At 42.1% G+C, this 23,339-nt stretch overlaps 1 long non-coding RNA gene across 1 annotated transcript; it reads left to right on the top strand.

Annotated features, from left to right (window-relative positions):
• The first annotated feature begins 3,852 nt into the window (after nucleotides 1–3,852).
• LOC110349282 (uncharacterized) lies at nucleotides 3,853–20,166 on the top strand. The gene is made up of 3 exons (XR_015442190.1): nucleotides 3,853–4,117; nucleotides 15,013–15,102; nucleotides 18,123–20,166. It is a non-coding gene; the product is annotated as an uncharacterized LOC110349282 (long non-coding RNA).
• Nucleotides 20,167–23,339: the final 3,173 nt, after the last annotated feature.

The raw sequence follows: 23,339 nt of genomic DNA, 5'->3' as shown, positions 1-23,339 counted from the left end.
CTGGGTTAGAAGGGAGGAGGAGAGTCAATACAGAATAGCACAAATAAGGAATCACAAACCATGGCAAGGATCTCTGAGAAGAAAAACTCTGCGTGCACAGAGTGGAAGTGGCAGAGTTTCATGGTTTATAGCTAGATGTCCCCACAAAGCCTTGTGTACTCAACAAGAGGTGGAGCTTGTGGAAGGTGATTGGATTATTGGGGGCATTACAGCTGGCTTGTCATTAAGAGGTGGGATCAGTGTGAACTGGAAGGATTTATCTCCCTCCCTGGCTCTCCCCTTCCCCTCTCTCAGCTTCCTGCCTGCCATGCTTCTCTGCCATGCCATTTCTTCTTTGGAGCTGGCCCAATATGGACTGAAACATGAGCCAAAATAAACTATTGTGTCTCAGTTGGTCTCAGGGACAACTGTTTTAGAACGGTAGGCCTCAGGGATGGGTGCTCTGGAAGTGTCCTTTAGTTTGAGATCTGAGGAGTAAGGTAGCATTGGCCAGGTTGAGAGTTGGGCACAAGAAAGTTGTACTAGAAGGATCAAGTCTGTGGGAACACCCCAGGCAATGATGAATGAAGACTGGGGTGCTGGGAGAAAGTGAAGGAGCAGATGCTGCTGGTGGCTCCTCCCTCTCTATGCCCTGGCATTCTGGCTTCCAGGGCATGCTGTGGCTGCCTTAGAGCAAGCATTTGTAGCTCTCCACAAGTGAATCTTTGGGCATGTTCATCTGTAGCATAATTGTCCTGCCCCTGTCCCTGCGGGGTTGAGCTCCATCTGAGTGCAGGGGTAACCTGCTCCTGCACAGGTCAAACATTGGTTTCTTTCTCTTCTTCATACTGCATCAGGTTCCCAGTCTCCAGCATTTCCTGGGGGTCATCTGGCACATAAACAACTTGCCCTTGAATCTTCATCTCCTGGCCCAGGCTGGGTGGCCTGAGGTCAGCTGGTGAGGGAGGAGTCTGAAAGGCCAGCAGAGTTGGAGCCCAGGGAAGGCTGGAGTTCTCGAAGCATGCTCTGTGGAACCCCAGTGTTGCTAGAGACCTTTTCTGGGAGAATAAGTGAAATTGATTTTTCTATAAGAGCACTAAGATTGTATTTGCTTTTTTTCATCATTGCAACATTTCACTGTTAAATGCACAGAAATTGTAGATAAAAACAATGGGGCATGAAGAAAAGCTATACTAGGAATCCTTGTAGTCTTCGCTACTGATATTTGCAGAGAAAAATGCCAAATTCACTTAAAAACGTCCTTGAGGGTGCCGGGGATTTAGCTCAGTGATTTCATCGCCTGCTGCGCAAGTGCAAGGACCCGAGTTCGATCCCCAGTACCCAAAAAAAAAGTCCTTGAGCTATAAAATGATTGCTTTTTATTAAATCTCTTATGAGAATACTCTGAAAACTCTAAAAATTCTGCAAACAGGATGGTTAGCAAGTATACCTAAGGTACTCTGCTGTGTACCAAACTTAGCAGTTATCTCAAGGAAATGCACTTGAGTTATGATTGAGTTGGCAGCTAAACCTCTTTCTTCATGGAATTTTGCTTAGAAGAATGACTGGCAAGGAATCAAAGTATGATGATTCAGACTTGAATACCTGCAAGACATTTTCTCAAAATGAACAAAGGGAACATGTCTCTTCAAGAAATACATTATTTGCTGTCAATAATAAACTTTGAATTTCTAAATGAAACCTAAAATTTTGGAAAACTTGTATCTGTTCTGGTTAGTTTGATAGTTCCTTAACACCTGGAGACTCTTCCAAGGAGATGGGTGATGATATTAACATGTGATTTTGGGATAATGTATAAGTATACTGTGACAATATTTGGAAGATCTGCCTAGCTCAATGAAATGATATTTTAAAAATTTAATTTTATTGGTACATTTTAGGTATACAATATAATGACTTTCATCATTGGAAATTTGCACCTTTACATAATCTCTCTTGGTTCTTCTTTTTCCCCCTTCCCCTGCCCTCCCTTCAACCCCTCCAGTCCTCCCTATTTACAAAGACTTTGTTTTCATTTTTTTATTTTCTCATATTAATCCCATTCCCTTCTTCCCCCCCCCGCCCCACTTCCCCTTCTCCCTTGCACGTTTTCTTCCTATTTCACATTATCTATTATACCTTTTAGTCCTTATTTACACTTTCGGTTTCTTACACCAGAGAAACTATTCACTATTTATTTCACTTAAGAGTATCACCTCAATGTGCATCCATTTAGCTATAAATGTCTCTAATTTCTCACTCTTTATGGCTGAGTAGTACTCTATTTTAGAAAAAAAAACACATCTTCTTTATCCAGCCTCCAGTTGATGGGCATTTGGGCTGTTTCCAAGTTTTACCTGTTACAAATTGTGCTGCTATGAACATGGGTGCACATATATCACTGTGGTATGATTCTTTTGATTCTTTGGGGAAGATACCCAGCAGGGGAATAGCTGGGTCAAATGGGACTTCCAGTCCTAGTTCTTTGAGGTATCTCCATACTGATTTCCACAGTGGTTGGACCAGTCTACACTCCCACCAGCAGTGGAGCAGGGTTCCTCTTTCCCCACAGCCCTGCCAGCATTTGTTATTGGTTGATTTCATGATAGCAGCCATTCTTTCTGGAGTGAAGTGGAATCTCAGCATTGTTTTTATTTGCATCTCTCGAATGACCAGTGATGTTGAACATTTTTTCATGTATTTATTTGCTATTTCTACTTCTTTGTCTGAGAAATGTCTGTTCATTTCAGATGCCCATTTTTGGAATGGGTCTTTAAATTTGGGAGGTCTGGTTTTTTAAAGTTTTTTGTAGATTCTAGAGAGTAGACCTCTGTCTGAGGAACAGCTGGTGAAAATTTTTCCCCACATTGTGGATTGTCTCTTCACACTATTGGTGGTTTCTCTTGCTATTCAGAAGCTTTTTAATAAGAAGAGATCCCACTTGTTGATTGTTTGTGGTAGTTCATGTGCAACTGGGGTTTTGTTCATAAAATCTTTTCCTCCACCAATGTCTTCAAGAGTTCTACCTAACCTCTGTTCCAGCCGGTTTAGTGTTTCTGCTTTAATATTTAGATCTTTAATCCATTTCAATTTTAGTTTAGTGCATGGTGAGAGATATAGGTCTAGTTTTGATCTTTGGCAAGTTGAAACCCAATTTTTCCACCACCATTTATTAAAGAAGCTACTTTTCCTCCAGTGAGGGTGTTTGGCTCCTTTGTCAAAGATGAGGTGGCTGAGTGTGTCCGGAGTTGCGTCTGCATCTTCTAATCTGTTCCACTTGTCCTCAGGTCTGTTTCTTTGCCAGTATTTTTCAAATGACCAATGAATGATGTACAGAATTATGTATGCATGAAAGATCCTTCAAAGAAGAAGAAAATCCAATGAATTTTAGAGTAATTGAGTTGGGAAAAGTTACTGATATAGCTTCAGATTTCACATTAAAACTAATTTTTAAGAAATGACCATCTGCTGAGATTTGGTATTGAATCAAAAAAGAATCTCTACAATAAATATTCCTTCCTTTTCCAAATGCTTTCAAGGCCAAGTTTTCTTCAGATTTATCTACATAACATAGCAACAGATTTAAGGGAGACCTAAAAATCCATTTGCCTTCTATTAAGTCAGACACAAAAGAGTTTTGCACAGATGTGAAACAAAACCACTTTTTCACTAACAATTTTTGAGAAATGGATCTCATGACGGTTATTCACATTAATTTGTTACTTATGTCAGTTACGTTTATGTAATGGTTTTATTATTGTTTAAACAAAACTAAAAAGTGTTTTATTATTATTTTTTAAAAGGTCATAATTAAAATGCAATGTTTTCAGTTTAATTTTTTAATAAGGTAAAGGTCAATAGGTGGAGCCCATACACAAACACCCTTTGAGATCCTTAATATCTTTTATGAATGCCAGTAAGTTCTTTCTTTTCTTTTTTTTTTTGGTGCTGGAGAATGAACCTAGGGCCTTACTCATGCTAAGCACATCTGTCTAGCAGTCAGCTACACCCCCAGCCCCATGCAAATAAGCCCTGAGATTTAAAAGTTTGAGAACTGCTGATGTAAAAACCTTGAAGACTGCAGGGTTTTAGGAATTCTCTCCAATGCGGCGAGGAGCTGCTGAAGACCTTTAAGCAGGTGAGCTCTGAGGCAGATCTTGAAAATCATTAACCTTGCCTGTGTGTTTATGTACGTGATTAAAATATGTTAACAGCTTCTGCAGCTCTGGCAGGCTGAAGGGACCCTAATGGGGCATTTCCAGTCTGCTCCAAATCTCTATTAGAGAGGAATACCAACCGCTCTTCTCTCCAGCAGATGCACAGGCTTGAGCTCCTGATAAGTGGGCGTTCCTGTCTTGCTCTTTAATTAACTGCATTCAAGTCATCTGAGTCATGACAAAAGCATTCAGCCACTTAACAAATACCCACAGGTGACATTTTGGTGTGGGAGTTGATGGAGGGCACCTGAAAAAGATTAAAGTCCTTACCCTTGAACAGCCTCAGGTCTGAGGGGGAGGGCCAGATCTGCTTTGTGCAGGTGAGTGATTACCTGGCTACCTTCCTCTGACTTGCCTTTGACCCTAGGATACTGTTAGCTGTATTCGGCAATATTTTTCTTGATCTTACTCTGCTCTGGAGGATGGGGTCCAACTGTGCCAAAGGGGAGAGAGAAGATTTGAATGGGAAGAGTGGGGGAGGAAAGAGAGGAGAAAGGAGCCGAGCCTTCTAGCTAAAATGTCATTTTCAGTGCATCAAGAGTCCATTGTTTAAATTCCTGAACTTGCCCACTGCGGACTCTGGGGTTCCCTGTGTGTTTAGCAGATAGCATTTAGTGGGCTGAGCAGGGGAAGTGAGCATTTGTCTCACTAAGCAGAGGCCAGCCTGCTGTGTTCCTCCAGGCAGGAATGGGAAAACAGAGGGAACTGTTGTACCACGGGCAATGTCATACTGAAGCGAGTGCTTACTTTCTGGATTACAGGTTGACTGGGCAACTAAGAAGGCGCAGGCCAGCGTGGGACCACTGCACACGCAGCTGAGCTCCCCACAACTGAGTCAGAGCCCTCAGGCCTGTGTAATGTGGCCTCCCAGTGCCTATCGCCTGGGGGCTTTGCACCTGTGAGGGAAGCTCAGGCTGGTCTTTCAGGGAGCCAGGGGGTCCCTCTTGAAGCAATCCTCGCCTTTCAGCCTTGTGTTTCCAAAGCCTTTCAGCACCAAGTAACAGGTTGATTCCTTTTAAAATGTGGGGAGCGGATTGGGAAGCAACTGCCTGGGCACGTTCCTCAGGAAGGGATGTGGAGAAGGTGCGTACAAAGCAGGGCTCCCTCCTCCTCCTCTGGAGCTGCTCGTCTTGCAGGCCGTGGGCGTCCTGGAGGAAGTTTCTGCCTGTATCGGGGAAGTCGCCTCTCTCTTCCCGTCTGCTGTGGCCTCAGGCAGCCCCACAGCCATTTTATTTCTCTCTTCCAGGAGCAGAGCTGCACTTTTGGCATGAGCTCACAGAGCTACCACCAGAATGGAAATAGGAAGCCTCCAGTGTATTTTTCCAAAATCTAGTTTTTCCCTGTGATCCCCTTGCAAAAGAGGGAAAATCCCTGAAGAGAGATTGCTGGTTTGACTTGGCCCCTTCATCTTCCTTCCAGATTTCCTAACATGAAAAGTCTGCATTAGCTTCAATCATATTTGCAAGATAGGAAACTAGCAAATTGGATTGGTTTTCAATTTTGCTTTGTGATACTTTGCAAACTATGGAGAAGAGTTTCCCCAAGGCGGAATTGTTCCCTTGGCTGAAATCCTTTAACACCCTGATTTGAGGGATTGTAAACCAGAATAATGATTCTTTCTCCTTTCTCTTTTGGGATGTCTGATTGTCCATCTGCAGAGGTGTTTAAAGCTATTTCATGTTCTTCTTTCTCACCAGTGCAGCCCTGCTGCAGGTCTTCATCACCTACACTGCAGATTTCTGGGGCATCTTAACTGGTCCAGTCTCTAGGTGGCTCCTGCCCCTTTCATCCTTCTGGCTAGGACTGGTTGCTCTGCTTCTGCAGCCTCCCTCTTCACGCTGTGTGGCCTCCTGTTGCCTGAAGGGTAAAGCCTGGACTCCTGAACACGGTGTTTGTGTAACAGGGACCTAGAGGTTAAACCTACAGGTGTCCAATGGGAAATTGAAGGCAGGATGGAGCCTGGCATCTCTACCTTCATTTTTGAGACATTAATTTAAACTTTTTATGAGTACATGTTTGCAGTGTGTAATGATTACATTCACTGTGGGAAATTGGTACATGTACGTTACACATCTTACTTCTTTTTACTCTGCCTTCCTTTTTTTGTATCCTCCTTTATTACCTTAGAACCCTGGGTCAGGTTCTTGCTCAGCTCTGCGGGCACGCGTGTTAGTCACTTAGCATCTGTAACACAAGATTACAAGCCCCAAATATGCCTAAGCTATCTCATCCCCCTTCGAGCCTGAGAACACCAAGATAAGAGTAACTGAGTTTTGGAGTTTGGAGGGAATTCAAGTGCCAGCTTTTACAATGTCCAGGAGTGATGCCTAGAAGCCCCCAGTCTCTGTCCTAGATCTGTAGTCACCTTGGATTCCAGGAAAAGCAAAGTCCGGAGCACCACCCCATGACAGGAACACAGGCCACCCCCACCCCAAGGCAGCTGTCATTTCCGGATAGGAACTGACTTGCCCCCTCAAGCGATGGTGGCTCTCCCAGTACCTTGCAGAACTGGTCCTGAGAAGCAATCAGCCGGACCTCTATGTGACCAGTACTACCTACGCGGCCAGCTACGCAAACCTCCAATGCTGGCCTCTGCTCACCTTTGCTATTAAATCCCACAGCCTCTGCCAGTCCCTGAAGATGGATCTTGAACCTTTCTCTGTCCTCCTAGCAGAACCATGCCGATGAAAGCTCCTTTCCAGCCCTTTACCACAGTGCGTCTCCTTGAAGGGCATTATGGGATGGGTGGCTGAACCTGGTCTGTTGGGACCCCTGGAGCTGGGGCTTTTGCCCTCAAACTCTGGTAACAGTCACAGAGAACTGCACGCTCACTGCATATCCATGTGCTTTTCTACATTTGCCCTCCTTCCTTGCAATTAATGGCACCAGGTGCCAGGTTCTGGTCAATGGGAGATGGGGAAGAGTGAAAGAAGCCATGGCCAGGCCTGGCCTTTCCTTAAAAACATCCATAGCCTCAGCTGTCTCCTATCCTGCCATGGTGAGCTCACAGGCTACGGGCTTGTTATAGGTTGAATTGTGACCCCCCAAATCTAGGTGGAAATCCTAACCCTCTCCTGTCTGTGAATGTGGCCTTGTCTGGAAACAAGGTCTTGGCAGGTGTATTCGTGTTATGATGAAGTCGTTATGAGGCCCCTGATCTAAGGCCGAGGGACACACTCAGAGGGATGAAGGCCGTGTAAAGAGGGGGCAGAGACGGGAGTGACATGGCCACAGGCCGAAGGACACCAGGATGATCCTTCTCTAGAGGCCACACGGGGAGCTGGCTCCTCGCTGTGTCCAGTTTCTGGTGAGTGAGAAGCAAACCTCCTGTGGTCACCTAGCCCCATGCTTTTGTTTAAACAGAGGGGAGGTGTGAAGTCCTTTAAGGTTGGGGTTTCCACTTAACTCACAGGGGTGCAGTGCTGAGTCTAAACCCAAGGCTGCAGACCAGAGAACAGAGTTTTGTCCAGCCTGGATCCCTTTATTTGACAATGGCCACAGTCACAGGCCAAAGGCTGTCTGGGAGGAGTAAATCATAAATTCTCAGTCTCCCCCCTTTGGCAGCCTGATGTTCATGTGTGGAAGGAAAAGGAAAAAGGTCCCAGGAAAGAGTTACTGGATCTAGAACATTGCCTGCCGTAGAAATATCATGCAAGCTTACGGAATGTAAAATTATCTAGTATTGAATCAGTGCATTTTTGTTACTATTATGAAATACCTGAGGCTGTGTGCTTTATAAATTAAAGAGACTTATTTTGACTTATGGTTCTGGAAGGGCCATGTCTCGTAGTGATCTTGCTGGTAGAGCCCTGAGGTGGCTCAGAACATCACATAGCAAGGACTGGTAGCTTCAGTGTGTTCCTGGGCTGCTCCCTCTGACAAGGATTCATTCACGTTGGTTCCATCCTGATGACCTTAACTAATTCTAATCACTTTCCAAAGGCCTCACTGTGAATCATACTCAGATTAAGTTTCTACCATTTAAATATTCATATGGAAATTAAATTCCAACACAAGTTTTGGAGGAGACAGATTGTATTCAAATTACAGCAAGTGTGTACAATATAAAGTACAATAATTTTAATAATAAATTTTAATTTTAATATATCATTCATTTTTTGTGTACTAGGGATTGCACCGAGGGCCTTTGCACTAAGCTATGTCCACAGCCCTTTTTAAATTTTTACTTTGAGTTAGGGCCTCATTAAATTATTAATTTGCCCAGGCTGGGCTGGAACTTACAGTCCTTCTGTCTCGGCCACCCTGAGAACTGGGATTACAGGCATGCACCACCAGGCTTGGCTATACAAAGGACCCTTGACTTATGAACTCAATTCATTTTTGAGGGCTGGTTGTAACCCCAGTTGGTCAACTGAAGGCTCAGGCTCCTCTACACAGCCTTCAAAGTGGCAGATCTCAGTGTCCTTAGAGAGACACTGGCCCACGATTTCTTGGTTAACCCCACATAGGAAAGGATGTTGCAATGTTCCTTCCAGAACTCTTTAAGGGTTAAATCTGTATCTGAGACCATCTGGAAGCACAAGCAGTCGGCATTAGAGTCTTTCAAGACTTTGGTCATAAGTTTTAACTAAAATTCCGGTCACAACCCATATTGTTCGTATGTCAGGCCATTTATAACTTGAGGGTCCACTATAATATTAATTTTAATAAATATAATTTATTTAAACCAATAGATCCAAATATAATTTAAATGTAAAATTATCATCATTATTATTTTTAGTGGTGGGGAGAGAATCCAGGGTCTTGCAAGGCTGAGCACACACTCTACCAGTGAGTTACACCTTCAACCTCAGTACAAGCACTATTAAGTTATTTTGCATTGTTTTTTCATGCTAAGTCTTTGTAGTCTGTAATGCATATTACACATTCAGCACAATTGGATTTGCCACCTGTCAGGTGCTCAGCCGTCACCTGGGGTTCCTGGCCGCCATCTTCATGGTCCAGTTCCTGAGCACTGTGTGCCGAACTACTGTGTCCAGGGTCTGATCAGATCGTTAGTGTGTGGGGCACCTGTGCTGGGAGGTTTACAGAAGCCACCGCGATTCCTCATAACTTATAAATAAGGGGAGCAGATAATGTGTTATGCAAGCCAAGACACCGCTGTGGGTCGAAGGGGCTGCTCTTAATAATCGTGCAGGTGACAGGCATAGCCCAGGAGACCGGGACAAGTGGCCACCGTGGCTGTAAAGAGACCCTGCAGAGGAGGCTTTGGCTGTGGGTCTGGAGACCACCATCATGGGAGTCACTCACTGGGAAGCCCGGCGGCCGTGGATGGAGAGAGACGGAAGACCCCTGGCAAAAGCACTGCCAAGGCCTCTAGGCGCACCGGGGAGAGCACCTGAGATTGAATCCAGGCCAAATGAGGCACCAGGCGACTGTGCAAGGGCAAAGAAGAGGGGATTGGCTTAAACCGCCAAGTGTGGGATTTAGTCAGAGCAGAGACTTCCCGGAGCGGAGAAGGTGTTTTAGAGACTAATGTGCTGCTGCTTTCTGGGGCTTGAAAAGCAGCCTGAACTCCGTTCACCCTTGGCCAAGAACTACCTGTTGCAAAGGAGCAAGATAAATAGCAACTGTCCGAGCCCCTTCTGGCTCCAGATCCCAAGGTAAAACAAAACTATTGGCTGCAAAAACTATTTCAAATATAGCAACCTAGTTTGAGCCAGGTAAAATTTGTTGCAAAATCTGTATTCTTAAAGCACTGACTTTGAGGAAAATAAGGAATACAAAATAAAACCCAACACATGTTTAATGATTATGGATAATACAGAAAGAAATAATTTTCACATTCTCTTTACCTAGGATTTAAGAAGAATAATTGCAAGAAACAATCTTCCCTTGGAGCTTTTTCTCACAAATCTTGTTTTTAAAAACCCTACTTGTTTTCTTGATAGGTACTTGAGGGAGATGATACTATTTCATGTGTTACATTAAACCAAATGTCTTCTGCTATAATTAATTTTTAGTGTAAAATGACACCAAAGCAAGCATGTACATTATACATTACCATAGTCAACAGATGTTTATTTTCCTTTAAAATTCACTAAGTTTTCACCTTTTTTTTAATAACCCACAAAGCATTTTGAGTATTCAGCTGATACTCATAGAATCAAGGTGGGTAGTCTAGTTTTAGCCAATAAACAGCAGCAGGTGACTCAATGACGCCCTGGCTGAGTGCAGAATGGGAATCCAAGTTTCAATTTCAGCCACACCAACACGGTATGGACCAAACCCCTCAGTCTCTTGGAGTCTCAGGCAGGAAAAATGCACTAGGGGCCTCCTTTTTACTGCAAGTGGTAGAAATAGGAATCAAACTGATGTAACAACAAGGCCATCTGCCCTGCCACAGATGAGGGAAGCTGGGGGAGCAACGGCAGGAGGGAATGTTGATTCAGAGTTACCCAGGGTCGAGTCCTCTCTGTCTCCAGCTCTGCTATCTCTTCATCATCGTTTTCAAGCTGGGATGGGAACACGAAAGCTGTGGCAGTTCCAGGTGTCCAGACACGATCACGTCCAGGGGAGGAAAAGACTTTCCTTTCTTTCTATGGCTTTCCTATAACAGCCTTTCTGACGTTGTTTCTTCACATCCCCTTGGCAAGGCTGGGTCCCACGTCCTTTCAGCCCTGCTGTGCTCCCTGGCCTGGGGAATGGGTCACTCTGAGGAGCTCAGGCAAATCACTGGCATGGATCAGATGATCGGGAGTTAACCCCAGTGTGTACACAGTGAGGCTATCTCTTGGGGTGTGGGACAGCACCAAGGGGTGGACAGTTTGTGAATGATAACACTGTCTAAATATGAAAGTTTTCATTATTATTTATTCATAATGGAGTTGTATTCAACTAAGAATACCACAATGATACAAGAGGATGCATTTGAATGTCTAGTATTTGTCCATCAGTAGGGTTATGTTTCTAGTTTTTCTTCCTGAAACTCTTTCAAGACTACTTCATAATGCAGACATGAGAGGACACCTATTACCTATCATGAAGACACAGAGAGACATCATACTTTATACTCCAGTCTGGCATGTGGCGAAGTTCAGATTCGCATAAAAATGTTTTTATAACCAGATCAGTGCCAAGGGCTACTCGAGAGGCACAGAGAGGACTGAACTCCGGTAGCTGTATTGGAATACATCCCAGTGTTTCCACTTAGTACTTGGGTGACAGATCATTTTCCTTAAGCTCTATGAGCCTCAGTTTCCTGATCTGTACCATGAGCCTAAAAATATCTATCTCATGAGTTGAATGGATAGCATGAAACAAAGCCGAAAGCATTAATCCCAGTGTTTATCAGGAGATCAAGGGCCAGGGATTTAGCTCAGTGGTTCTGCCACCCACCTCAAAAGAGCAAGGTCCCAAGTTTGATCCCTGGTACCAAAAACAAAACAACAAAAATCAGATGTTCACATAGGAGGTATTTTCAAATTATTATTTAAAATATAATAATGATGTCTCAGAAAATACCCCAAATCTCAGCAAATTCAATAAATTGAAATAGACAGATATTTATAAATGAAAGTATCTACTAAAAATAAAAATATCCTCCATTGGAAGTAGTGGCTGGGGAAGGAGAGAAGTAGTGAGAGTCAGTTCATGGGGCAAATCACAAAGTAATCAAGTACCATCCCATGGTTCTGGGGCCGTCCAGAAAGAGCAGTGAATGTGAAAGTGTGTGCATATGTGTGAATGTGTGCGTGTGCACAAGATATATTTTCATATCTAGGATAACTATCTTTGGCCTTTATTTTTAAGCCAGCATCTCAGAGGTATAATTTACATAGGATAAAATGCGTCTATTTTAGGGATACACTTTGGTGGGTTTTGACAGTTGTATGCATGTGTTTAGCCAGCACAACCAAAATTTAGAGGACTTGATCATCCTATAAAAGTTCGCCAGTGTTTCATTGTCCCAGGCAATTGTTTTTTTCTCAGTTGCTATAGATTAATTTAACCTCAAGTTTCCCAAATTTTGCCGAGGTTCTCTGGCCCAGGACTGGAAACTAAGAAGGCACCATGGATGCTTTATATTTTTAGGAGTTGAAAATATGGACACATCTGTTAAGCACTATGGGAACCACTATTACAAAACTGTTTGGAGCTAGTGACACAATAAGTGGAACTGTTAGGTATTTCTTTTGGCTGAGGGCCACAATGATAAAATGACTGAGACACTCATAACAGGATTTTTGAAGCCCATCTATATGATTGCATTTATCATCATATCAGATTCACATTGCTGAGTTTAGTGTGAGGATGGAACACAATTTCTCTAAAGAAAGCTGATATGAGCATTCACATGCAAATCTTTTCAGTACCCACGCTTTCATTTATCTTGGGTAGATATCTGGATGCAGAATTCTTGGGTCATATGTTAGGTGTATCTTTAACTTTTTAAGAACCTGCCAAACGGTTTTCCAAAGCACACTTTTACAGCCTCAGTTGCTCTACTTCCTTGCCAGCACGTTACTGCCAGTCTGTAATTTTAGCCACTTAAGTGGGTGTGTGGTGCTATCTCAATGTGCTTTTTAAATTTGCATTTTCCTGATGACTAATGATGTTGAGAATCTTTTTTTGTGGCTGTTAGCCATTTGCATATCCCTTTTAGTGAAGTTTATGCAGTTAAATTTTTTTAAAAAATTGAGTGGTTTGTCTTCTTAAAATTGAGTTGTAAACATTTTTATATATTCTTAATACACGTCCATTGATGGAAGGTGTGTGTGTGTGGGTGTGTGTGTGTGTGTATGTGTGAGTGAGTGTATGTGTGGTTTTCTCTTGGTGCATGATTTGTATTTTTATTGTCCTAACAATATCTTTCAAAGAACAAAAGCTTTCAATTTATTTTTTATTTTTTGGTACTGGGGATGGGAACTCAGGACCCTGCTTTGCGCTTGTGAGGCAGGTGCAGTGCCACTGTGCTAAATCCCCAGCCCTAAAAGCTTTTAATTTTGATGAAATCCTTTTTATCAATAGTTTGGTGCTTTTTGTGTGTCTTAAGAATTTTTTTTGTCTAACTCAAGCTCATAAAGATTTTATCCTGTTTTTTCTAGATGTTTATAGTTTTAATTTAGATATATGGTCTATTTGGGTTAGTTTTTGCATATGGTGTGGGATAAGGGTGAAAGTTCATCTTTTTTCTTTATGATATTCAGTTGACCAAGCACCATTTGTTGAAAAGACTATCCTTTCTCTGAGGAATCCCCTTGGTACCTTTGTTGAACATTAATTGACCGACTATGTATTGGCCTCTTTCTAAACTTTCTCTTCTTTTCCATTTGCCTTAGGACTGTCCACACTGTGATTTCTGTAGCTTTATAGTAGGTCTTGAAATTCAGGTAATATAAATCCTTCAATTTAGTTTTTCTTTTCTTTTCTTTTCTTTTTTTTAGTTTTTCTTTTTCAAAATTGTTTTGGTGAAATTATATATCCTTTTCATTTTTATATAAACTGTAGAATCAACGTGACATTTCTACAGAAAAGCCTGGTGGAATGTGATGATCTTCTTAAGCATGAATGAGACTCTAGAAAGCTGAGTAAATTTTGATGGTGATTTAAATGGTGAATGAGAAAAAGCAAGAATAGAAAAAAGTGAAGAAAATCTCCCAAACTATCTTTACAATTGCATCTTTAAATCAGTCATTCAGTGTGTGTGGAAATGCTAGTCCTCTGGGAGCAGTAACACATTAAAGTTTTGACTCTTCAGCAAGAGTTTAGCTGCTTGGTATCCAGTACATGTATTGAGATTGTAAAGAAATCAGGACATTAGAAGCAGAAAGAACTATATAAGCAAGAAGTTGGGGGAATGGCCAGGTTTGGTTATGGTTCTTCCTCAGGGTGCATGTGTCAGAGGGTTCCATCCCAATTTGATAGTGTGGATGTGGCATGGAACCTTTAAGAGGTAGAGCTCAGTGGGACCTCCTTAGGTCACAGAGAGGAAATCCTAGTTTGTTTTTTAAAAGAGGGTTGCCATAAAAGGAGCAAGTCTGGGTTTCTTGCTCCCTGGCCATATGATCTTTCTCTCTTGCATGTGTTCGTGCTATGATCTCATTTACCAATAGGCCCTCACCAGGGACCAAACAAATAATAGGGCTGACTGATTTTGGGCTTCCAGCCTTCAAATCTATGAGCTAACTAAATGTGTCTTATTTATAAAGTAGCCTGCCTCAGCTGTTTTGTTATAGTAATGAAACTGATACAGGGAGTGCCGAGATAAACATTTTACCATTTTAGTTTTGCTTTGAAAACTATAATTCAGAATATGTTTTCTCAGAGGGCACGCGGCTGTGGTCCAGTTGAGCAGAAACAATGGAGCACAAAGCCTGTGACCTCAGCATGACTTTCAGAGCTGTGGTGACTTGGTGTTTGCTAAAGAGGGATGGTGAGCAATGTTTATGGTCATCCTAGGAAATAATGAAAATAGTGTACAAACAGAATTAAAAGTATTCATGATTAACCAAAGATGGGCATATGTTGAAAGGACAGTAATAAAGTTGGAAGACCATGTTTGTGATACAGGAAAAAACAAACAAAAGAAGAGTTATTGTTGGGATCTAAAAAGTCCCTCAAGAGGACTTTTTGTGTTGAAGGCTTGGAAGTGATCAGATCATGAAGGCATAGGCTGTTCGGACATGGAGTCTCACTGAAATGAGTGGGTGATGAGGGCGTGAGCTTGGGGACAGAGTCTTGTCTCCGGCCCCTTCCTCTCTGGCTCTCTCACCCTCTCTGCTTCCTGGCTGCATGAGGTGAGCAGTTTTCTTCCACTACACCCTTCTGTCATGATGTTTCTGCTTCACCACAGGTCCTGAAGCAACAGAGCCAACTGACCATGGACTGAAACATCTGAAACTGTGAGCCAAGATAAATCTTTCCTTCAAGTTGTTGCTCTCAGGTATTTTGTCATAGTAACGGAAACCTGACTAATAATACATACAGCTATTAGCGGCAAAATGTCCTGGGTTCAGGTCCTGCCCTGCCACGTTTTTGTGTGTGATAATCAGACAAGTGGATCATAACACAAATTTTGCAGTTGGCCTTTAGGGTTAAACACAATTGTTCCCACTGCCTCCCGGATATTACAGGTACTGTACATCCAACACATCCAAAAATGAACCTCCATGTCCCTCTCGAGCCAGCTCCTCCTTTGATGTTTTCCTTCTTAATGACATAACCCTAACACCTGACCCTAATGTTAATTCCCTACCATCTGATGTAGCAGGTATGATATTTTTGAAGCCATTCAGAGTCTTTAGGACACCTTCCTTAAATTTGATTTTCCCCCAATGTAGAAACTAAAACCTAAAACAATAGCTAATCACATTTCCCTGTCTCCTTTGCTGCCAGGATGCATATCTGTGGCCTGGAGTCCACCAGGCAAATGTACCTGCATGAGACTTTAATTCCAAGTGGAGTGAGTGGAGAGGCAGGATTGGACATTACCATCTTGCTGGAATAAGTGTTGGCAGAGGCAGCACTGTTCTGGAGGTTCTTACCTTTTTTTTTTTTTTTTTTTTTTTCCTTTTGTGGTATGGGAAATTGAACCCAGGCCTTTACACTGAGCTACATCCCCAGCCCTTTTTATTTTATTTTTATTTTGAGCCAGGGTCTCCCCAATTTTCCTAGGCTGTGCTTGAGCTCACAATCCTCCTGCCTCAGCCTCCCAGAGTGCTGGGATTACAGATCTGCACCTCTACACCCATGTTTCCTTTCTATTTTTACAAGGGAGTTGTTTCCAGAAATTCACCCTAGAGCCTCATCTACTCTTCTTCCAAAGATTCTTGTGGGCACCTAATACCCTATTATAATTCCCTTCTTTCCAAAATACCTGTAGTAGATTCTTTTGTTTCAGTTCAAAACCCAGAGCAAAACCCTAAAAGTGACACACAGTAAGTATGCAAGCCAAAAAACTTGGTGGCAAGACCTGATCAGTTTTTCTCTCTCATCACTGCAGTCATTCAGTCACCAAGTTTTCTGATTTATCTGCTGAGTCAGTCTGCTTCTTTCTCTTTCCACTATCCATCCCTAGTCAAAACACCATTGTCTTTCAACACGACTTTGGTAGTAGCTTCTAATTGGCAAACAAAAAGTGGTATATCCATACAATGGAATATTACTCGGCCATAAGAAGAATAAAGTTTTAATATAGGCTTTTAAAAATGCAGGAACCTGGAAAATGTGCCTAGAGAAAGAATTCAGGTCCATTAGGTCATATATTGTGTGGATCTCATTTATACAAAGTAACCAAAATAGGTAAGCCCACAGAGTCCATTAAGAGGGAGAGACAGCTAATGGGGCTTCTTTTCAGGGTGAAAACCATGTTCTGGAATTAGTGAGTAGTGATGGTCACACAAAATTATGAAGCAATCGTGGCATTGAGTTGCACATTTTAATATGGTAAATTTTATGTTATGAGTGGTTTATAACAGAAAAATCCATGGCAAATCTGGAAAGTGATAAGGAAATAATTTTTCAAAAATATTAACATCTAAGCAGTCCCACACCCCTTTTACACTTTTGCTCATCGTATGGTCTTTTTTCTCCTTAGGGGAATTATTTAGCTTCTCCCACTTTTATATTTGGGGTTTCTAAGTGGCATAGAGAAAGCCGACCGCTGTGTGGCTCTCAGCTTCCTCTGGCCCTGAGCTCACCTGCGCTGTGAATGAGGGCAGGGCCTAACTTTTCGCAGATGGCCTATGGGATCTGCTGAGCTCCATCAGGGAGAAGCAGGCTTTCTGCTAACACATGAGGCTTCCTCCTGAGCTTTTCTGCTCACTTCTCCTCTGTGGCCAAGACAAAAGAAGGACCTAACCCTAAGGGCTGCTTCCGAGTCCACATCAATCTCTGCCGGTCTTTTTTTCCAACCTGAAGAGTTCCCTTGGCAACCAAGTTAATAGTCACTTGCTGCTTTCCACTCTTCTACTTCTTATTAATGCTTTTTTAGTTTTCAATAGTTTGTCTTACTTGAAAAGAAACTGCAGAAGCTGCACTTCTGTTGTTGCTAAGTTTTTTTAAAACCTGGGTTTCTGCCAGGTTTTTTAAAGGACCCATGCAGATTTTCCCCCGTGAATGAATGCTTAACAACAAACACACATTGTACCTGCTATGTGTCAGGAATGGCTCTGTGGGCTTCATATACAATCATCCATTTAATCTTCATGACAGCCCAGGAGATAGGTACAATTATTATCCCCATTTTGCAGATGAGGACAGAGAGGCCAAGGGCAGGTACCTTGCCCAAGACTAATTCACAGTCCCTTTCGTAGGCTGGAATGTACCGGGAGGTCATTCCTTTGAACAGAGTGTCTGCATTTTCACAAGATATCCCTGGAGAGAAGGCGCCTTCATCCAAAGGGGTAGATTCTTAGTGATGGAACTTGGATCCTGAGCAGTAAGATGGAAGAGCATGTGAGGAGGGGCAGTTTGGTGAGAGCGTCTCCCACCCCACCATTTGAGCATAGAGTACAATGGCACTGTCTCTCTTTTGGCTGATTTGGCACATGACAGAGTGGCTTAAGATGCACTGACTCTGGCACAGACAGAACTGGGAACAGGCCTGGCTCCTTGGAAATTCTGAAGCTGAGGCTGGCTGAGCAAGGAGGGAGTTTCTCGGAGGGAATGCCTGCCTGGATAGGGTTTTAGATTTGACAGGATCCCTCAGCCTCAGCACCCTTGCGATCTGGGCCACATAATCCTTTGCTGAGAGGACTTTCTTGTGTGTTGTAGGGTGTTCAGCTACATGCCCACCTCCACCTCCTAGATGCCAGCAGCATTTATCTGGTTGTGAGAACCCAAAAAGTTGCCAGATGAGGCCAAAAGTCCCCTGGGTGGCAAGTCACCCCTGGTTGCGAATCACTAGATCAGATGACCTGAGGGCTCTTTCCGCTCAGGTATGGTTTTTTGATTCTATCATAGGCTGTCAACATGAGCTGCTTTATACATCACTTCATTTAGAAGAAGAGAGACCAGAATGTAGAGTTGCCACTCAGATATGCAGAAGAGTGACCAGAATTCTGCAGTTTGTTATGAAAGCCTTCTCAGTGGAACCAATCTCCATGACGATCATGCTCCATTTCAGGACTTTTCCCACCTTCACGACTTCTCCTATAAGGAATCCCCAAGAAATCCTCCTCTTCCTGGAGCAGTGTGTGTGGGGGTGCAAGGGTGTTTCCCAGAGGAGACTTCCACAGGTGCTCACCTCACTTCTGCCTGCCCAGGTCCCCTGCTCACATGCTCTCCCTTCCTGTTCGGCTATGGAGAAAATGCTCAGGCTCCTGTAAGAGAGATCTCACCTCTCTCCTCTGCTCAAGGCTATTCTCCAATAATTTGTTCCCCTCTCTCCTGCATCACCAATTTTTTCTTTGGTTGCATATTGGCATTGGTGCACAAACTTTTCTTGACCTCAACGAACGCTCCCACTCGATTTCTTTCATTTTTGCACTATAGCTTCTATTTTTTCCACCTTCAATCTCTTTCCTCCATTCTCTTAAAAAGAATTTTTTTTTTTGGTGGTAAAATACTGTGCCAGTTAATCTTAATTGTCACCTTGATTGAAGACTCCTGGAGAGGAGAGTGGACCCTGGGCACTGTACTCATCAGTGGATTAACCCACTAATGTTCACAGCTGAGTGGGCTGTTAGGAGGTGAGGCCCAGTTGGAAGTGGGGCTGCCTTTGTCGGGTGTGTCTCTCCTGGTCTCCGCCCCTACACTCTGCTTCCGGACCTCCATGAAGAGAGCGGCTTTGCTCCACCACGCCCTTCTGCTATGATGTCCCTGCCTTGGAGCGAGTGGACCTCGGAACTCTGTGGCTTCTTCCACTTCAGCCTGTAGACAACTGTTGCCTCTCCCACGTGTAGCTTCTGGGACGGCCCCTCTAGACAGCTCCTTCCTGCTGAGGACTCTGGTTCTAGCACATGGACTTCTTGGCCTGCCCTGACTGGAGGAAGTGCCTCACTGTTCTTCAGCTGAATGGCTTCTTCCCCACTTTTTCTTTTTCTTTTTTTTAAAGATCAAGTTTATGGAGAAATAATTTATATATAATAAAATGCACAAGAAATATTTAGTGTGATGAATTTTAATAAATATGTCCACTTCTGTAATCATCATCCTAATCAAGATAATCAATTCCATCAGCCAGAACTGTCCTTTTTTCCCCTACGAAGTTAACCATCCCTGCCAAGGAAATCATTGATCTTGAACATTCTATATTAGTTTTTCCTACTGTAAGAGTTTATAAATGGAATCATATAGTAATATTATTTTAGGTAAGGATTATTTTGTTCAGTGTAATGTTTTTGAGGTTCATCCATGTAGTTGAGCATATTAGAAGTTTGCTATCTTTTATTATGTCCCATTGCATGAATATGCGACTGTTTATTTACTCATCTATTGAGGGACAGTTTTTCAGTATCGCTATTCTGAATAAAGCTACTATGAACATTCACATGCAAGTCATTGTGTGGACATGCTTTCTTTTATCTTAAGTAAATGCCTGGGAGTATAATTGCAGAGTCATATCACAAGTATATGTTTAACTTTAAAAGAGACTTCTGTTTTTTTTGGTACCGGGGATTGAACTTGGGACCTTGTGCTTGTGAGACAGGCTGAGGAACCACTAAGCTAAATCCTTGGCCTAAAAGAGACTTTTTAAAGTGATTGTGATATTTTACATTTCCATCAGCAATATTTGAGTTCCAGTTGCTCCACATTTTAACCAATACTTGGTATTATCAGTCTTAAAATTTTAGCCATGCTAGTGCTTGTGCAGCAGTACCTCGCTGTGGATTTAACCTGCATTTCCTTGCATATTTTATGTGCTTATTGACAATTTGTATATATTCTTCCCCAATATTTCAATCCCAATATTCTTCCCCAATATATTCTTTCCCGATATATCAATTCAAATCTTTTGCTCATTTTCTAGTTGAGTTGTTTTCTTCTTATTATTCAATTGTACAATTTGTTTGTAGTCTTTTCAATAAATCTATTTGTCAGATGTATGTATTGTGAATATTTTCTACTAGCAGTTTTCCTTTCCACTTTTTTTGAAGAGTGGGGTTTTTGTTGTTGTTGTTGTTGATGGTGGTGGTGGTGGTAGTGGTACTAGGAATTGAACCCAGGACCTGCTTATTGACCTATATCCCAGACCATTTTTTATTTGAGATTGAGTCTTACTAATTCACCAACTCACTATAATGTGAGGCTAGACTCTGGCTGATGATCCTCCTGCCTCAACTTCCCAAAGTGCTGAGATTCTAAACATGTGCCACCATATCCAGCTAAAAGTCTCAAGTTCTAATAAAGTCCAGTGTATCAGTTTGCTTTTCGGTTATGGTTAATGCGATTACTCATCTAAGAAATCCCTGCCTGCACCAAGATCACAAAGATTTTCTCCAATATTTCCTTCTAGATAATTTAGTTTTATATTTTAGCTTTAGACCTATAAATTAATTTTTGTGTGTGGTCTGAAATGGAGATTGAACTTTTTTCCCCTTTTTTCATAGTAGTGGGGAATTAAACCCACAACCTTGAAAATGCTAGGTAAGCACTCTACCACTAAGTAACTACCCTAATGTTCTTATTTTCATGTAGGTATTCAGGTGGTTTTTTTGTTTTGTATTTTTTGTACCAGGGATCGAACTCAGGACCTCACGTTTATTCAGGTGTTTTAGTGTCATTTGTTGAATCAACTGTCCTTTCTTCATTGAATTACCTTGGAACTTTTGTACAAAACAATTGACCACGCAAGTAGGGTCTTTTCTATTTAATCTGTTTGTCTGCTTTTGTGCCAATACTGTACTCTTTTTGATTACTGAAGCTCTACAGTATGTCATAAATTCAGGTGGCCTAAGTCATCCAACTTTGCTCTTCTTTTTCAGCATTGTTTTGGCAGCTGTGCAGTTGTCCTGCTCGGGCTCCTTCTTGGAGAGATTCTCCACAGACCACGTGACAGATGGACAGCCTCCGTAAGTCTACCTTTCTCACACTTCCTCAGACTGTTGCCAGTCAATGGCTGGTGATCGTGGGATGTTAGGAATGGGCCTTGGTGCTCAAAGCAGGATTCCTGGAAAGGGTAATTTTGACTTGCAAACTTCCCAACAGACTTGCTATGTCTCTTTCAGAAGTGCACTCAAGCCTGAGGCACTTTCTATCCAATCCTTCCCCTCAGGTTGAAATTTAATCACCACTGTGTAGCATTCGAAGGAGATTTAAGAGGAGATTGGCTCTGTTACTGTGGAAGTGATAAGGATGAAGTTGGCCTGTCCTCCTCCTATCTTTCTTTCTCCTTCTCTCACCCTCTTGCCTTTCCATCATGGTTGCTGCCACAAGAAGATTCTCACCAGATGTCAGAACCTCCATCTTGGAATTTCCATCTTCCAGAGCTGTGTGGAAATAAATTTATGTTCTTTATAAATTACCCAGTCTCAGGTATTTTGTTAGCAGCATAAAATGGAATAAGACACAAGCCTTGCCCCTTTTTATTATGATAAATTATACATGGCAAGATATTTACCATCATATCCATTTTTAAGTCCACAGTTCTGTGGTAGTAATGCATCTATATAGTTGTGGCATCATCATCACCATCCATTTCCAAGACTTTTCATCTTTCCAAAGGGAAACAGCTTCCATTAAACACTAACTCTTATCATCCTTTCTCCCTAACTCCTGCCAAACTGCATTCTGTTTTCTATTTTTACGAATTTGACTATTCTAGGTCAAATATGAGTGGGATCACATATTTATTCTTTTGTGCCTGGCTTATTTCATTTAGCATAATATCTTTAAGGTTCATCCATGCTGTAGCATGTGTTCACATTTCTTTCCTTTTTAAGGCTGACTAACATTCCGTTGTATTTGTATACAGTACTACATTTGTTTGTCCATTCGTCACAGTCCTTGTGTTGCTTCCACCCTTTGTTAGTGAATCGTACTGCTAAGACTGGGGTGTAGAAATATTTGTTTGCACTCCAAGGCCTGCTTTTGCTAGCTGGGCCCTGAAAAGGGTAGTGTGGGTTGATATAGGACCACTTTGGTTGGGTTGTTAGAGAATTAAGAATTTTTTAAAAATTTTAGATAGATGATTCTATTTATACATGGTATGTTGCATTATAACCCTAGCATCAGTGTAAACAGACTACAGATAGACCCACATCAGGTTCAGGTTTGGTTTTCCCAACAAATGTATTAGCTACAGATTTAATTCCAATGTTTTAGGACTATTTAAATTTCAGAATTTTGGATAAGAGATTATAGATCTGTCTATCAGAGGTTATCAATTTATGTAGATAAGAAAATAGACATCTTTACTTTTAACCCATTAATTTTTCCCAGGTATAATTCAGCTCTATAAACATTTTGATGGAATTAATGGATTAATTCAAGGAAAGAAAGAGACGGATTGGTCAAATATTTCAGTTTGGCCAAAGATTTCATGGGAACACATAGTTCTCAAGTCAGCAAGAGCTGTGGGGAGGATGAACTCTTGAGAAAAGTGATAGGGAGAAAATGAATAGGCCAGGCCAGCTATTTGAAAATTAAGACTCAAAGTTGAAGTCACAGATATGCTCATAAAAGTCATTGAAGGAAGTTAAGCAGAATTTAACTTATGGTCTTTAGATTAGATAGATGGGAATCCATGAGAAATACAGTTGTTTTGGACTAACTACCTGGTTAAGATGGTTATACCATTTTTGAATCTTGATTCTATGTGAATTCTGTGTTATGTGCTTAATGTCCATTTCTTATTTAATCCATATAAAACTCGGGTGTATATTTCAGGGACTCCTAGATATGCAATTTACAGGGCCCAGTGAATATGGGACCTCTCACTCAGAAATTAAGAATTTCAAGATGGCAGTAGAAGTGCATTAAATCAAGTGCAAAGCCCTTCTTAGGTGTGAGCCCTGGAACAGCACAGGTGGAACAGGTGAGGTGGGACAATAACTGGCCCCATTTTTCATATGAGGCTGTTGAAACAGAGAGGCTGTGTGTTACTCAAGGTCAGACAGCTCAGAAGCTGTGCTCTAGTAGACAAGGCAGGACTTCTTAGTCCTTGAACCTTTGGCTAACTCAGGGCCAGACTTCAGTGAATACCACAGGACAACACATAAAGGCAATTCAGGAAGTACT

This window comes from Heterocephalus glaber, unplaced genomic scaffold (genome assembly GCF_053883595.1).
Source record: "Heterocephalus glaber isolate CG9 unplaced genomic scaffold, H.glaber_assembly_v1.0 deba00001538, whole genome shotgun sequence".
NCBI classification, from domain to species: Eukaryota; Metazoa; Chordata; class Mammalia; order Rodentia; family Bathyergidae; genus Heterocephalus; species Heterocephalus glaber.
This window is presented reverse-complemented; position numbering and strand designations above follow the sequence as displayed.